The following is a 15,739-nucleotide window of genomic DNA, read 5'->3' on the forward strand; positions in this document are numbered from 1 at the left end:
CTTTTAACTGGTAAGTTACCTGTGTTAGAATGAGTGGAATAACAATTTTGTTGCCTTCCAAGTCAGAGGTTTTGTGCCTGGAGTCTGCTGGAACAGCTGGTCCCAGAGCAGATACCCAGCATGTATCAGTTCACCTCAAATTGTTAAGTTTTGACAAAGGCATAGCAAGTGCAAACCCCTCAGAAGTGGACTGAAATGTATAGTAAGTTGGTTAATTTGTCTTCTGAACAGATGACACATCCAGTTTTAGTGCATTCTCAGCCTGTGCTGCTTTATTGCTAAAAAAATTTGTATACAGGTGCAGAGTTTCCAAGTTCATTTTTAAACAGTTCCTCTTTACAGTGTCAAAAGAATAAAATCTTATCTTGAAATCCTCAAAGATGCATAGATATAAAAGCAAGCTGCCTTTTGGAAAAACATCAGAATTTGCAGGCAGACATTCTTTTCACTGTTACCATGTAAAACGTGTGCAATGGGAGTTTATAGTTCCTAGTTACACCAATAATTTCCTCCACAAATCTACGCAAGAATGCCATCAGAAGTTCAGTGTAAGTATTTTGTAGCCTGTTTTTAAGTACCAAGGTAATTTCAAAGAATTTATACCTAATACTTCTCCTTTGCTGTTATACTTTTCAAAAGGAGGATAACTTCACTGACATCCTAAAGTACCTTATTCCCCAGGTTATACTGAAGGGAAATACAAAGGATACAATGGCTTACTCATCACAACAACAACAAAAAGAAATGACAGGGTTTAAAACTATGCATAGTGTTCCAAAGAATTAAGAATGACCATGGTTAACCACTGGGCTAAATTTGTCTTACAAATTTCCTTGTTGCTTGAAGAAATTGGCTCAAAAGATTTCATTTAGTCTAACTTCTGATACAAATAAAATAGTTATCTTCTCTTATACATAGTCCTATCTTGATTTGGCAATTCTTATATATCTACAAAGAGTATTCACGAGAAAAATGCAACCCCTATTCTAAACCCAAATCATGATGCTTTATGAAGGGTTGGCTATGTAGTATGAATAGGAGTTGACTTGACACACCATTTCTTCCTCCAAGACACTTCATTCTATTTAAGAAAGAGGACTGAGCCTCTGCACATGGAGAAGTGTTCTGCACAAGTTAAGCCCACTTACAAAATTAAACTAAGCTACAAGTATGGAATTCTGCAGTAAGAAGCTAGTATTCTACATGTTTAATTACAACTTTAAACTTGGAAAACTATTAGTGATATAGGTTATGCCACGCATTCTCTAATTTTCAAACTGCCAGCAGAAATTGACTGCATTATCCACTAAGAGATTTGGGAAATATTTCAGAGAACACACTAAGAGTTTACAGAAAGATGGCACCCAAATTCTCTTTTATTTAATAAGTGAAATAAAGACAATTGCAACCTGTGTTGCAGAAGATAAGAATCTTCAGTGATACAATCTCATTTTCTGTATTTAAAAATCTCTTCAAAGAACTTAAAAAATATACAAGATTACCAGTATTTTCAGGTTCATTCCTGCAGGTGCCATTATTGCTGGCTGGTACCAGTATGCTTCAGTACAGCTGCCTATGTGGCTAGAGTTACCTGAAAATACTGTCTATTAAAAAACTATTCAACACCTGAAAAGTATGTACTGTGCTTATTAATTTCAGTCTTCTCCAAATAATTTCTCTCAGCACATCTAATCTTATTACCTACTGTCTGGCAAATACTATACTCAGTTTGAGTCTGTGGTTTCTGTTACTCGTTTGTTGGTTTGGGGTTTTGTTGGGGTTTGTTTGTTTGTTGGTTTTTAATTATTGTTTTGTGATTTTCTTCTTTTATTTTCCCACCAGTTGCTCCTCCCTGCACCTTGTAAGAAACTCTGCACCCTTTTCCTTGCTACAGCTGCAGCAGGTGAGAAACCTCATCTCGCCCCTAAACATGCTTAGTTCATGCCCTGCTTTTTACATGCTCAGGACACTAATATGAACCAGACAAGAGGTTATAAAGGCGAGTTCTGCTGATCCTGGTTCCTGATTTACAGTTTTGGTGCCATGCTTCTGCCCCTATCTATACATTCTGCCCCTTTCTCTACAGAGGCAGCACAATCTCTAAAAAAACCCAAAATCTGAGAATCAAAGCAGGAAGTTCAAGCTATTGGTATATTAATTCCTATTGCTTCATTATATAAATGCATATCTCAATTTACTGGTAATAACTACATTACACTAGACATTTTGAATCATGCATAATTAGAACACTAGCTCTAAGATTTGGTTTGTGGGCCTGTGCCGCTTTCTCCATGCAGCTTTTCATGCCTAAGGCATTACACACCAGCTGCCTTTTATTTGACCTGCAAACACACTCATCTGGAGGGGAAATGGAGAGAAGCAGACACGATTTACATAGGACACACTGAACAGTAAGTTACCTTTTATCTTTAACTTTAGATGATGTAAAGTCTTGGCAATCTGTCTAAATGTCACCTGGTACACAGGCTCAGAGACAGAAACATGCTTTGCTGACATCATGAACACTGACACCTTCTCTAAAACGTAGGAGAAAGAATAGAGGAAACTGAAAGGGAACAGACATCAGAATTACGGTTAGTGTTTTTCACTGTTAAACAACACACCCTGGTTCAACTGTTGGCTTTTGTGTGCCAGTCAAAGTGCTATAGGGGCAAAATGCTGGACCGTTCAGAAAACGAAATGCAGTGGAATCCAACTTGGACTGCCATTATGCAGCTTTGTACCTGAACAACAAGCAGGATTATTAGCTTTGGAGGAAGGCCAGACAGTTTTCTAAGGACACAGGAAGCAGTAATTTCTAAAATTGGTTATCCATCAAAAATTGTTCTTATCTTTAATATTTTTCCCTTTTTTGCCCAAAAAAGCAGGCTGCCAGCTCTTGAGACTGTAATCCTAGTGCAAAGTGCCAGTGACCTCCCTATCAGTACAATTTCTTCTCACTATCAAGAAGTCTTTGCAAAACTTTTTTTGTCCTAAATTTGACAATTATCAGTTGCAAAAAGTGCAATTCTTAAACATGCAGTTCTCTGCACATGTACTGGCTGGACCTTCTGCAGCAGCACTACTGGATATGCAAACAGCACACACTTGCATCATCTGGGTTTAGTACTGCTAAAGGAGGCCATGTCCACACCAGTCACTACACCTTTGATATCCCACATCAAAGTGTAGTAGCATCTAACACTTCCCCTCAGGTTTAGAAGCAGTTTAATCAAGGAGGTTGAAGGAAAAGTCATGTCATGGTACAAGGGCTGAAACGTAAAGGGATTCCTTTTCTTTCTGTGAATAGTAATTTCTAGTCTAGTTCCCCATAGAATACAGATCATTATAAAAAGTCTGGACCAGGAAGAATATGCAGATAGCTTGCCTGGGTACATCAGTCTGGATTTCCTCACCCTTCGGTCAGCAGGTATACCCTTGAAGAATTTTGTTCCACCACAAAGTTCATACTTCTGATGTATGGACATGACTGTGCTTTCATTATTTCACTTTATGTAAATGTACTTGCTGACCACAGACCAGAATAAATTTATAATTTCTCTAATGTAATGAGATGACAAATCAAATTAAGGTCCCCTATAGCCAGCTTCCAATTTTATCAATAATTCAATAGCTGGAATTTAAACTGATTACAACATTCCAGATCAATTAGCTTTTCATATGCATATTACATACCAGCCAACACTTAATTTAGAGATTCTCATGCTTGTTACTTTATACACTAAAAATGCTCATAGCCATCACAGTACCATTATCAATTTATGAGGAGCCAAAGTGCTTCACCTCCACGCTTTCAAAACCACAGGCTTCCATTCAGCTGTAAGTCACGGTCTACATTACTTTAGTTTTCCACAAGAAATCCAGCCAGATAGACCTAAACCTCTGATGAAATAATACTGTTCGGAATACATTATTTGTTTGGCCATATATTGTCTCTACCGACTAGGTATTTACACTGAAAACAGTGTCAACTAGGAACGTTTTAGAACTCCTGTGGCTCTTTTATGTAACCCTTTGACAGCAAATCCTTTGCTGGGTGCAGAGGCTGCAGAGGCTACAGCTGTAGATCAATAACCCTCCTTTGTGTTAGGAGAGGCCTCACAGTGCTCGCCTCTGCAAAACTTCGGGCATCCACGAACTCAATTATGGCCCGAAACAATGTTTAGCAAGGTTAAAATTATTTTTTGCTCTAAAGTAACATTGTTAGAATTCTACAGTTGTACCTGGTATGTACAAACGTTTTGAGTGCCAAGTGCTCTCTAATGTTTTTGTGTTTTATTTATTTAAAGACCACATCAGATTGGTCCTTTTAAATTAAAAAAAAAATGAAAAGGACTTCCCACAATAAAACCTTTTAACTTGAGAATCAGGTTCTCTTCACAGTCCAGTATCTGGAAAGGATTAGTTTCTTCTCAGAGAAACAGAGCAAGTGCTAGACTACAAAAAAAGAAAAAAAAATACAGGGAAACTTCAGCTATCCTTTCAAAAAGAACTGTCTGCCCTTACCCCAGCATTCACTGACAGTGCATCAGACATGTGACAAAGCTAATTTTTCTTTTCTTTTTTATATATACATACCAAATTCATTAACTTAGTATTCAAGTGCCAAATTCCCTCCAATGAGAGGAACATAAGAAGAATTCACTCTTCTTCTCAGGAAGACTCTTTACACAACTCCCTGCAGCACAGAGCGCCACAAACTTATTTGGTTATTACCCACTTACTCTACTGTACAGTCTTGCTAAAGCAAGTTATTTACTATCACATGCAAAACAGTTATTGCTACTAAAGTTCTATTTTTTTATTAAATCATCTTATGGCTTTGTTTGCATCAGGGATTCTTCCCCCTACATACTGTGCTATTTTGCATTCCAGTTTCAGAGGTATTTTTCAATTGATTCTCCCAAGCACTAAACTACTTTATTCAATGGTACAACTACTTCCATTTAGAATTGAACCTGACTCTCAGCACAGGTCCCCCAGAGCTCTGCTGTAAATGGCCCACCTCTCCAATTTTCTTGGAAATGTATCAGATGCAAAGGGTCGTTCACTTTGTTTTGTTGTGGGTTTTTTCCCATTACATCCACCAACTCAGCATGGATCACTGACGTTGCACAGAACTACATGCTTCTTAATTAATTACTTTAGGGGTATCATACCAAAATTACAAAACCAAGTACCCATTCCCTTCCTCCCCATAATGGCCATTTACAGGCAGATCTCAGGAAAAAAAGATGCAGTATCCTCTCTAAGCTGAAAGAGAATTTTGTTCTTGTAAAAGAGAGAAAATGGGTGAAGAGCAAGAGTGGCATCAAATAAAAGACTTATTCCTAGGAAATCAGAGGATGCCATTCACAGAGCATTGCACATCATTATCAGTCCCCTATTTGACCAGTCCAAGCTGCCCATTGAGTGCTAAACCATTTTTAATTCCCGGCCTAAACTTTCCTTCTGAAAAAAGCAGAGGGAGAGACAGAAATTATTAAAATTGAGCTTAAGAGCTGGAAAGTAAACTAGAAGTTACCTAAAATATAGGATACTGAATTCTCAATAATACAGGGGTGGGGAATCTCTGATCCACTGGCTAGAGATAGCCTGCTGCACAAATACAGTCTGCAATGTTGTTCTTCAAACAGCCTTTGACCTTATTATATTCTCTCTTATTAAGATGTATGTAAATGCAGGATCCACTAAAGTTATTATAAAATTCAATAGGACTTCAGCCAAAAAAGGTTCCCCATTCCTGCAATAATGGATAAAATTCTTCTACACGTAATTAGCACATCACATTTTGCAACTATTAAGTTATCACGTAATGAGGATAATGTTTAACTAGCTATAATAATCATACAGTCAGATTGAAAAATAATCAACAGACTTTGTAAATGATCTGAAGGTAACAGAGATGTGTACAGAATGCACACAAACTCCTTAGCATATTCATACTTTTCTGAATATATAACAGGATGGCTAATAATAAAATTGAAAATGCTGCACATGGAAGAAAACACCAACAAAAACTAAAAAGAAAAGAATTTCGCTGATAGATGCTTGCATACTCTAGCTCACTACTGCAGCTGGACAGACACACAAATAACAAAAAGTCAACTATGATTCTATGAGGCCCATGAAGTGAACGTGTTCCATTTCTAAGGATAGCATTGCCATTGTCAAAGGGAGGATACTGCATGTTTAGACCACGTTTGTGACATTTCTATTGTATCCTGTCTAGTGTTAATTACATTATCATCACTGTTTACTAATAAATTTGTCACTCTGAAATTGTAAAAATACTACTAGGCTCATGCACTGATCCTAACATGGCACTACAGTTTGCTACGAAGCACTAATGCTTATGGAACTATACACATCTCAAAATGGAAGACATTGGTGATTTTGTTGTTTCCAAACAACTTGTAACATCATTTTGTCCACAAGTATTAAAATATATATATGTATATATATATATGATCTATTGCACGTGCCCCTCATTTTTGTAATCTTTCACATGGGAAGATTTCCAACCAACACAGAGAAAAAGTGGAGCAAGAAAAAGTAAGTAGGCTTAAGCACCATTTCCTAATACAGCAGTTTTATAAAGGTGCTGGCCAGGAAGGTACAGTAATTGGGGTCTTCTGGGCATGCACTATTGGAGTATTACTTCTGTGAAAGCCACAGATCATAAGCCTAATAAAATCTTGATGTTCCAAAATTAAACTTGAAAACTAATGCTGCTACATTGTCATTAACAGAAGTCAGGAAAAATCAGCAATTCTACTTTTTTTGTAACAATGTGGGGTTTGAAATATTGAGAGTTATTTTTACAGAAAAAGAAATTAAAGAGCTTGAAGGGTCTACCCTCCCGGCACATAAATTTGCAATTTCTGTACATGTCCACAGAAAACAAAAATACCTTCCTGTCCCCCAAGTATTTTGTCATCAAGCTTTGCAAGAAACAACTGCTAGCTCTAACATCAGAGGGGTACTTGGACAGAAGGAAGAAAATTCCCAAATTCAAAATGAGACATTTTTATACCAGATACTTCCCAACCACTTATAATCCTATGATATTGACTGTATTTTCCATCACTTAGAGATGGATCCTGCTTCTACAGACATCTACATTAAATCCTAGTGGCTTCAACATAATGACACCCTAAAAGCAAGTGTGCTTTTCTAGTTGCCTTCAGTGCCAGAAAAACCAGACCATATTCAGCAAAGAAATCCTTGTTCTTAAAACAAAGCTGGTGATTACCTCATCAAGATCAATGATAACTCTTATCACAGACCGCACCACAATGTTACACACCATTTTAGTGCACCCCTCTGCTCACTACAGGTGGCATTATTTTGAGACAGTGTCTTGCCCATCACTGTCTCACTTACATGTCTGCTCTTTTCTTCAGGGAAACAAAATATGGGTAAAGCTGTCATTAAATCTTGTTGTTACAAAGCAAGTCTAAACACAGACACTACTGAGAAGATTAGGATCAACAACACTTGTCCTCTGTCTGTTATGGAATTTGGTCCCATAAAAGGACTTCAACTGTTCGCTTTTCAGGTATTTTGAGGCTGTTTGGCTCTCTCCAGCAGTTTTCTAAAAGGAAAAACAGGACAAAACAAGAAATCTAGAAGATCTCCCCAACCATTTTAGTACCTCCCAAAACCTATTAACAGAACCTATATTCCCTTTATTTGATCTAGATTTTAACATATAGTTTTAAGCTAGTAAGTCACATTTTCTAAATCACAAGCTTGGAGTAAGGTGCACTAAGAAGGGCTTCAGATTTGAAGTGGAATACAATACACATCCCAGTTCTGGTGGTTTTTTGCCAAGAAATCTTACTTGCCATATACAATACCATAGCAGGGAGCACATAAACAATATATGCTCCCATCTCAGAATGACAGAAAACATCCTATATAACCACAAATGATGCAGACAGAGAATCGTGCGTAAACATAAGAACAACAGATTGTGCCTTAGTTTGGGAGGGAACAAGAAGAGCCATAAAAAGGCCCAGCCTAAGTATTTCTGCTGTACCTCAACTCACCCCTCTTACGCGGCAAACATTCCATTCTCTTCGGCCTATTTCTGCCTAGATAATGGAAACATACAGGTCCTCTCAGTTCTCAGTCACAGAAGAACCAGAAAGCTGATTCCATCAGCAGAATGAAAAGCTGAAACTGTGCCAAGGAAGTCAAGTGGATAAACCACAACTTTACATTGGTGGTCTCTTCCATTCCACCAGAAGTTGATTTTTATAATAAAGAAACATGTTCTGCCCTATCCCTTCTACTGTAGAATAGTTTTGTTCCTTTTGCTGCTAAGGATTCACAAAAGACAGAGGGAGGGAATGATTTAACGTAAACCTGATCATTATCCTGTTACCCTTGAGGGTTTAAAGCTTCATTTTTCTTTGCTAAAAATTAAATGGTGCAGAGTAATTTCTTCTTCTGGTGAAACCTCTTCATTTCCAGCACTCACATAGGTTTACACATGCAAATATACATTTTGATCACAGACTGGGATAATGCATTTACACATTACAGACAAGGTGATTTCTGCATTTGTTCTTGTGCAGTAGCTGCTTTATGGGATCTGACATCTATCTACAAAGTCAAGCCTGGGTCCTGGACTAGAAAACACCTTCTCCAATTGTTTGGCAAGTTTCCTCCTCATGTCAGAACAATTTTTTCTACTGACACTTTTCATATATGTCAAGTCAGTCTGAAACAGTAATGCATGCAGACATTTTATCTGCTAGGAATTCCAATATGACAGCAAAGTACATAACCTTCCTAAAATGAAGAAGGAAGTATCACTGAAGAACACCAGCTTCCACTTGCATCTGATTAAAAAGCATTTCTCATTTTAAAAGAGAATGCAGAAAGCTGGATGAAGAGCTGGCACAGAAGACATTTCTTTAGGAAAACAAATGCTGATTTCTGTTCCTCTGCTTTGAGTTTTGATAAAATGGTGGGGGGGTACTTCTGTGGCAGAAGTCACCTGGTGAATCAAATGTTTGGTGAGATGATTGAAAAAGGAAGTGGACAGATCTTTGTTCATTCAGCTCCATGGAAGTGAAGGACAATTTTTTTCTTGCTAGAAGAGAAACATCCACATCTTGAGTAACCAACAGGGCCACCTTCTTGAATGTCAGGTGAGGATCTGGAATCCCAAGTTAAAAAAACCAAGAAAGGTAGTTTAGGAATCAGAATAAAATACACTATACATTAAAATGCCCATCAGTTCATTACTTTAAAAGCCTGACTCTAATGGACATAATTAGCTGCCTTCACAAACTGCAATAATCCCTTGCCCTCTAAAACTTTATAACTGTAAATGTCCACAAACTGGCTAAGGAAATAGTTCAGAAATGCTGAACTACACACTCAGTGAGAAGCAGTGCATCCTAAAATACACCAGTGTTAATCAGCTGTGGGGCTTCTTAACTGTCTCCAACATACGGCATGACAACCTTGACACAGCACCAGAATCCACCCCCACTGCAGAGAGAGAAAGTATATCCTGCTCTAGCAGGTCACAGTTCAAAGAGACATCCTGAACTATCATCTAACCAGTCAGGAAACCATCAGTGCTATAGAGGAAAAAAGCACTTATGACAACTTTAAGATCACACACATTAAGTACTTACTTTTACTCATTTCTCTCCATTTATCCACAGCATAGACAAACTTCAGTAACTTGTCACTGATGTCCTTGCCTTTCAGCACTGACACTCACCTGCTATCACCTAGTCACAGTAACTGTTAAAATATGATTTTTTTGCTTTAAGTTGAAAGGTAACATGCATAACTCCTGCACAGCTAACGCCAAAAATGTTTATTACCATTCTCCTGTACTAAAAGAATGTATGTGAAATGGAAAATTTTATTTTGATTTCTTTTTCTCACATACAAGAACAGGAGGATAACTAACCTCTTCCTCTCTTTTCCCTGTCTTTACTTATCTTATTCTAATTACCTTAACCATTTGGTTGATCGAGTTCAGAAACACTCTTCCAGTGACAATTTTCAGCTCCTATGCTAGAAGCAGTGAGTAGATCATGAAAAAATAAATACAGCACGTCACCATCTCTTTCTCTCTGAGGCACTCAGATACTTCTGCTGATCATTTTGTTGACCATCCATACTCACCCTGTTGGGAAAGTCTTACTCTTGTTATGAAGACATGGGAAAACAGATCTGGAGAGCTGCAACAAAACATGCCAAAAGTTCATGGCAGAGCTGAGAAGAGAATATAACCCTCTGTCACACACCTTAACTACCAGGATATCTTTATTTCATTCACTGGGAAAAAAATGAATCAAAGCAACAGAAGTTTATTGTTATTCTTGAAAATTTCCAATGTGCTTTTTTCTTTTTTATAATTTACATTTGGTTATCATTCTTCCAGTCCTACTATTTAAGAAATAAAACTTTTAAGATAATTACTCCAAGTTAATACAATGACACAATTAGTCTATCTTAGACAATGACATCACACAACACGAATTTTATAACTTTAAAAGCAATTATTCTTGTTAGAATATGTAACAGTCAAATCAATGTTTCCTTCATGCAAAGCCCAAGCTGAAAGCTGATGCTGTGGCAACATTCCAGTTCTGTGAAAGTCTGCTACATAAAATTAAAATCTCAATTAAAGATTTCTTTGGTCAGGCAAAAGGGAACTAAATCAACCAACAAACCTGACAAGTTTATTACCTTATATTTAGTACCTAAATGACTTTACAAGTGAACTCACCATTATTTTTGATCAGTCCACATTCTCTTCTGTGAGCTTAGAGAGAAAGAGATTAATAAATGAAATTAAATTTGCATTTAGGAAACTATTGAAATAGATGATTATGTGCATAAGATACAAAACATAAGCTGTACCTTCCATGAACCAGTGAACATTTTCAGGCTTTCTACATAAAATATGGTGATGTTACTTTTCAAATTACCATATCCACCCCCTTCCTTTAGTTTAAATCAAGAGAATTGGGCCCAAGTATGGAAGGCCCAGGATAGGCAAACTTGAACTAAAAAGAGGCTGGGGAGGAGAAGCATATATCAAAAACATGTCTGAAAGGCTTTTGTTCAGAAACCATTCTGCCTCTTGGAGTAAAATCATGTGTGCCATTCATTCCACAGAATGTAGTTTTCCCAGCACTGAATTCCAGTTTTCCCTGGAATTCGTTGGTTCCTACTTTACTGAGAACAGCCTACAGCTCATGCTCGACCAACTACACCTGGAGCACTAAGTATACACCTTTTAATTCTGTGTATTTTGAAGATTAATCTTGTTATGGGAAGTTATCGTCAACAGATACACATTCCAGTTTCAAAGGAACTGAGACAGACACTGTTTCAGTCTCCAGTAAGGCAAGCAGCTTTTTCATGTTAATAACCAACCCCTACAGCAAGGAAGCAGTGACAGCTCTCAAGGACAACGAGCTGACAAACATTTTCTTTCACTCATTCCAGAACTATGAATGAACTAAACCAAAGACTGAAGTAAACCTTATTTGAAAATAAAAGCAGCAGGTGACACTTCTCATGCAAAGGAATGGCTCATCCCACACTGAAATTCATTTGCTTTAATCTACTTTTTTTACATTTTAACAAGTTCATTGACTTTGAATGCTCCAGTTTTTAACTGCTTTACCTGCTATACCTTCTGGCTGACTTTCACAGATTACATGGGAGTTGAGTCCACAGTAGTACCAAGAGAATTTGCAAATGCAAATGAATATAAATCAAGGTTATTGACCATCAGCAGGCACCGAACCGATGGTGACAACACCAACTCTTGAAATAAAACCTAGTGGACATTATGAAATAAAAACATACTGATCAAACAATCTGGAACAAGAAATAACTGAAAAAACTCAACATTACCTACATTAATGCTTTTTGTTCAAAATTTAGAAAATATTACTGTTATTAACTTTTCACCTATTGCCCATTCATATTTTTTTTGTTCTACTATGACTAACAGTCTCCATGAGCTTTATATCACATTCACATAAAGAACTTCCTGGATAGAGGCACCCAACTTCAGGAATTTCAAAGCAAAAAAGAGATGAGTAAATATCTCACAAATAAATTGACCAGCAAAATTGTAATTTTTGTCTTTTTAATACACATCAACATACCATATTAATAATACCACAGTGGGGAGGAAAAAAAGTCAGTGTTCTGACATAATCAACACACTGGAGTTGGAAACTATACTAAAATAAGAGTGTACAGATAATATACAACCAACTTTGACTCCACCCCTCCCACTCTTTTGTAAGGTACCCCTACAATTACGTTGTTCAGCAAAAACTCAGATCCATCAGATCTGTCTTTCCAAAATATTGTCTTTGTTTCTTACACAGACACAAATGCTGCAGGAGGCAGAAGGAATTAACAGGGACACAGAAGACGATTTCTTTTCTCTTCCCTGCAGCCTGAAAAGTGTGTAAGGAAGAAAAGATCTAGTAACAGGTTTATGCAAAAAGACCAAACCACAAAAACTTGAAAATTAAGTATGATGGAGACCTACAGAAATACAGAAAGCAAAATTAGCACTACAGATCACAAGTTCACTGAGGCCTTTCCTATGGCTTAAAAACTGTCAAATTTAACCTGTAAAGCTGACAGTGACAGAAGTTTAAATCATAAACACAAAATACAACAGAAGTAGCTTATAATCCTGCAAAAAATTAGATGCCTTCGTGATTTTTTCACTTTTTAGGTAACTTTGAAACGGTTCCTGAATCCAATCTATGAGGTATGGGCAACAACTGCAATAGGAACTCCAAGGCTGGTGTGAGTGGAGAGATAAAGGGAGTTGCCTGAGTGTGGAGGCATCAAAAGGAACACTGAGCAGGAACTGGGCTCTCAAGGGGCTTGGGTTAACAGCACCCAGGTCAGCAGGTCATCAAGACTCCAGCACATCCCCGTGTGATTTCAAGAGACACTCAGAACGGGAGACAAAGAACACTGACAATGCACAGTCGGGAAAACTGTAGAGACCAAGGTCACCTCCAAAAGGGTAAACAAAGGCATATCTGAAGCCTAGAATGGTTGCCAGCCTAGGAAGAGGCAAGAAGACAGGAGGGACCTGCCAGCTGATGTCCCTTGTCAACACAGACTGCCAGACTGCTGGATGCACAGCCTACACACCCCTGCTATGGTGCTTGACTGCTGTAGAGATGTCTCAGGCACTGCACACATTCTGAGTTGTTTCACTCTGAATTTTAAATAAAACCACTTTCCTCTGTTACCAGGTTTTTAATGGGTATCTGCCCCATTGTTGGTACAACGTTGTAATGGTATTTCCTACAGAGAAGATGAGGGAGGCTGTTTAAAGATGACCTTTCAATTCCATTTATATACAGCTAAACACATTATAGGAACGTCCTCCTCGAATATTGTTCAGGAAAAAAAACAACCCTTCCTTCACATTCTATTTTAGAGAAATCCTCTCCTCCTTTTTTAATCCTCCAAAGACTGCACAGGCCTTTGCACCTCACACTCGCATAATCTCCAGCACATCACAAGTGGTTTCAAACACTGTTCCTCTTCTAGTTTTTAAGAATGAACATGGAAGACGTTCAAAAGATAGTTCACATTCTTCACAGCCTCGGGTCAGGGTTTTTTAGCCTTAGCTGGCCCACAGTCTTTGACACCCCTAAATGACCGATGACCATCCTGAGGTGCAGAGCCTGTTAATGCAAATTTTCACACTGCAGATTCTCAGCACTGTGGGCAAGACTGCAAAGCAGTGCATATTGCTGATTTAACACATACCAGGGCAACAGAAAACCCTGATTTTATTTTGTTAACATACTACTTCTCACAGTTCTAGTGCACTGAAATCAATTAAAATTAAATTTTAATCAACATCTATTTTTTACTGTGGAAATAGCCCACAGCTTCACACAAAAGCAAGCTGATTGCTCATTATCCTTTTAATAATAATATAAAGCAGAATTATCTTTATATGTAATATACCAAAGGCAAATTCCCTGGCATATTTTTTGCAATTCATACATAGACAAGTATAACTAGGAATATTTATCAGTTGCAGCACACTGTGCCTTAACGCTGTGTTGCTCCTAAGGAACTATTACTGTTACTACATGAGTAACACAGCACACGAAAACTGGTAAAATCTTCCTTTGGAAATTTTTCTCATGAGTAGCTACTGCTTTCAGAGCTAACTGCAACAGATGTGCTTGTATTTCTTTTGAGTTATTTCACCACTTAGAAACAACTACTTCATTATTAGGTCACGTAAGCTAACACACCATATCTTCACATGATTTAAAGATGTGCTTCTCATTTAACCACTTCAGGTTTTACTTCTACCTGACATGCACGTTGAAAATGCAGTCACTTCCAATCCTATGACGAACCTGAGATTTAAAGAACTGCTGTCAACTAGGGAACATAGGGAATCTCACGCTAGTGACACTAATTCTTCTGCTTTCAGTAAGAAGTGTTGTCCCCACCTTTTTTTTAACGTAAATAAAGTACATTCAATAGTACAAAATACCACGGAAAATTTTGAACAATTCAGGTCATAGCTGACCTGCATGGCACTAACACGGAGAGAAGAAATAGTGGGTTTAGTAATAGTTTCACGTGTTTAAAGTCTTTTTCACCTTGTTAATAACTATCACGTTAATTCACAAAGCTAAACAAATTCCACTGTAATCTCTCCAATTTCCATAAAACTTGTTTTACACTGTAGATTACTTGTACGTTCCGGTTTTGTCAAACGACTTGAAAGCCATGCCCTTTCGTTCGCTCCTGTGTCAGCACTAAAGACATCCGAAAAGGATATACCCGTTCGAATGAACAGAATACACCCAGCACAGAGCTCGCATGAATAACACACAGTAGCTCTAATCAGGGCTATGTTTGTAACCGGAGATGCAAAGGCTCATTTCGGATAACGCACCTCGGTTTCCCTTCCCCACACCGCTACCCGCTGCAGCTGTGCCCGCCCGGGCTGCGGAGCGCGGCTGTGCAGGGAACAGGCTCTCTCTCCCATCTGCTGCCGGAGCAGCCGGACGGACGCCCTCGTCCCCAGCTCTGAAGTTGCCCGGACTTTTCAGGGCGGCGGGCGGGTCGGCGCAGCCCAGTTCCGGGTCCCTACCCACCCGGACGCCGTCCCGCTGCTCGCCCGGGGCCGGCGCAGGAGGGCGGGCAGCCGCTCCCACCACTCGGCCCGGCCCGCGGGAACGGGAACGAGCCCCGGCCCAGCCCAATCATGGGGCGGGACGGGGAGGCGAGTGCGCGGGCGCCCGGCCCCAGCCCAGTCAGGGAGCTGGCACCAGACTCGGGGTTGGGGAGGCCGCTGCACCCGCCGAACTCACCTGAGCGCGGCCGAGGCCGCGGGGCCGCGGCCGGCCCGGCCCCTCCGCCTCCTCCGCCCCTCACTCCGCCATCTTCCCCTCCTTCCCCGGCCGCCCGGCGGGGGCTCAGCGCCCGGGCCCGCCCCCTCGGCCGCCAGCCTATTGGGCGCCGCGCCTGTGGCATCGGCCGACCGGGCTTGGCGGTGATTGGTCAGCGGTGCCGTCCATCACAGAGACCGGCCTCCTGCCTCCAAGGCGCCCCTCTCTGATTGGCCCCGGGGAGGGCACGAGCCTGGAAAGGGATTGGCTAAGCGGCGCGAGCGGGGCTGGCCGGGGGCGAGTGACCCACGAGGGGA

General features: G+C 39.5%; 1 long non-coding RNA gene across 1 annotated transcript; it reads right to left on the minus strand.

Moving 5' to 3' along the window:
• Positions 1-252: 252 nt before the first annotated feature.
• On the minus strand, positions 253-15,381 carry LOC139673204 (uncharacterized). Its single transcript, XR_011698081.1, has 5 exons — positions 14,987-15,381; positions 11,696-11,851; positions 10,790-10,825; positions 10,183-10,238; positions 253-9,193 (listed from the first exon to the last, which is right to left on the minus strand). It is a non-coding gene; the product is annotated as an uncharacterized lncRNA (long non-coding RNA).
• Between the last annotated feature and the right edge of the window lie 358 nt (positions 15,382-15,739).

Source organism: Pithys albifrons, chromosome 6, assembly GCF_047495875.1.
Source record: "Pithys albifrons albifrons isolate INPA30051 chromosome 6, PitAlb_v1, whole genome shotgun sequence".
Classification (NCBI taxonomy): domain Eukaryota; kingdom Metazoa; phylum Chordata; class Aves; order Passeriformes; family Thamnophilidae; genus Pithys; species Pithys albifrons.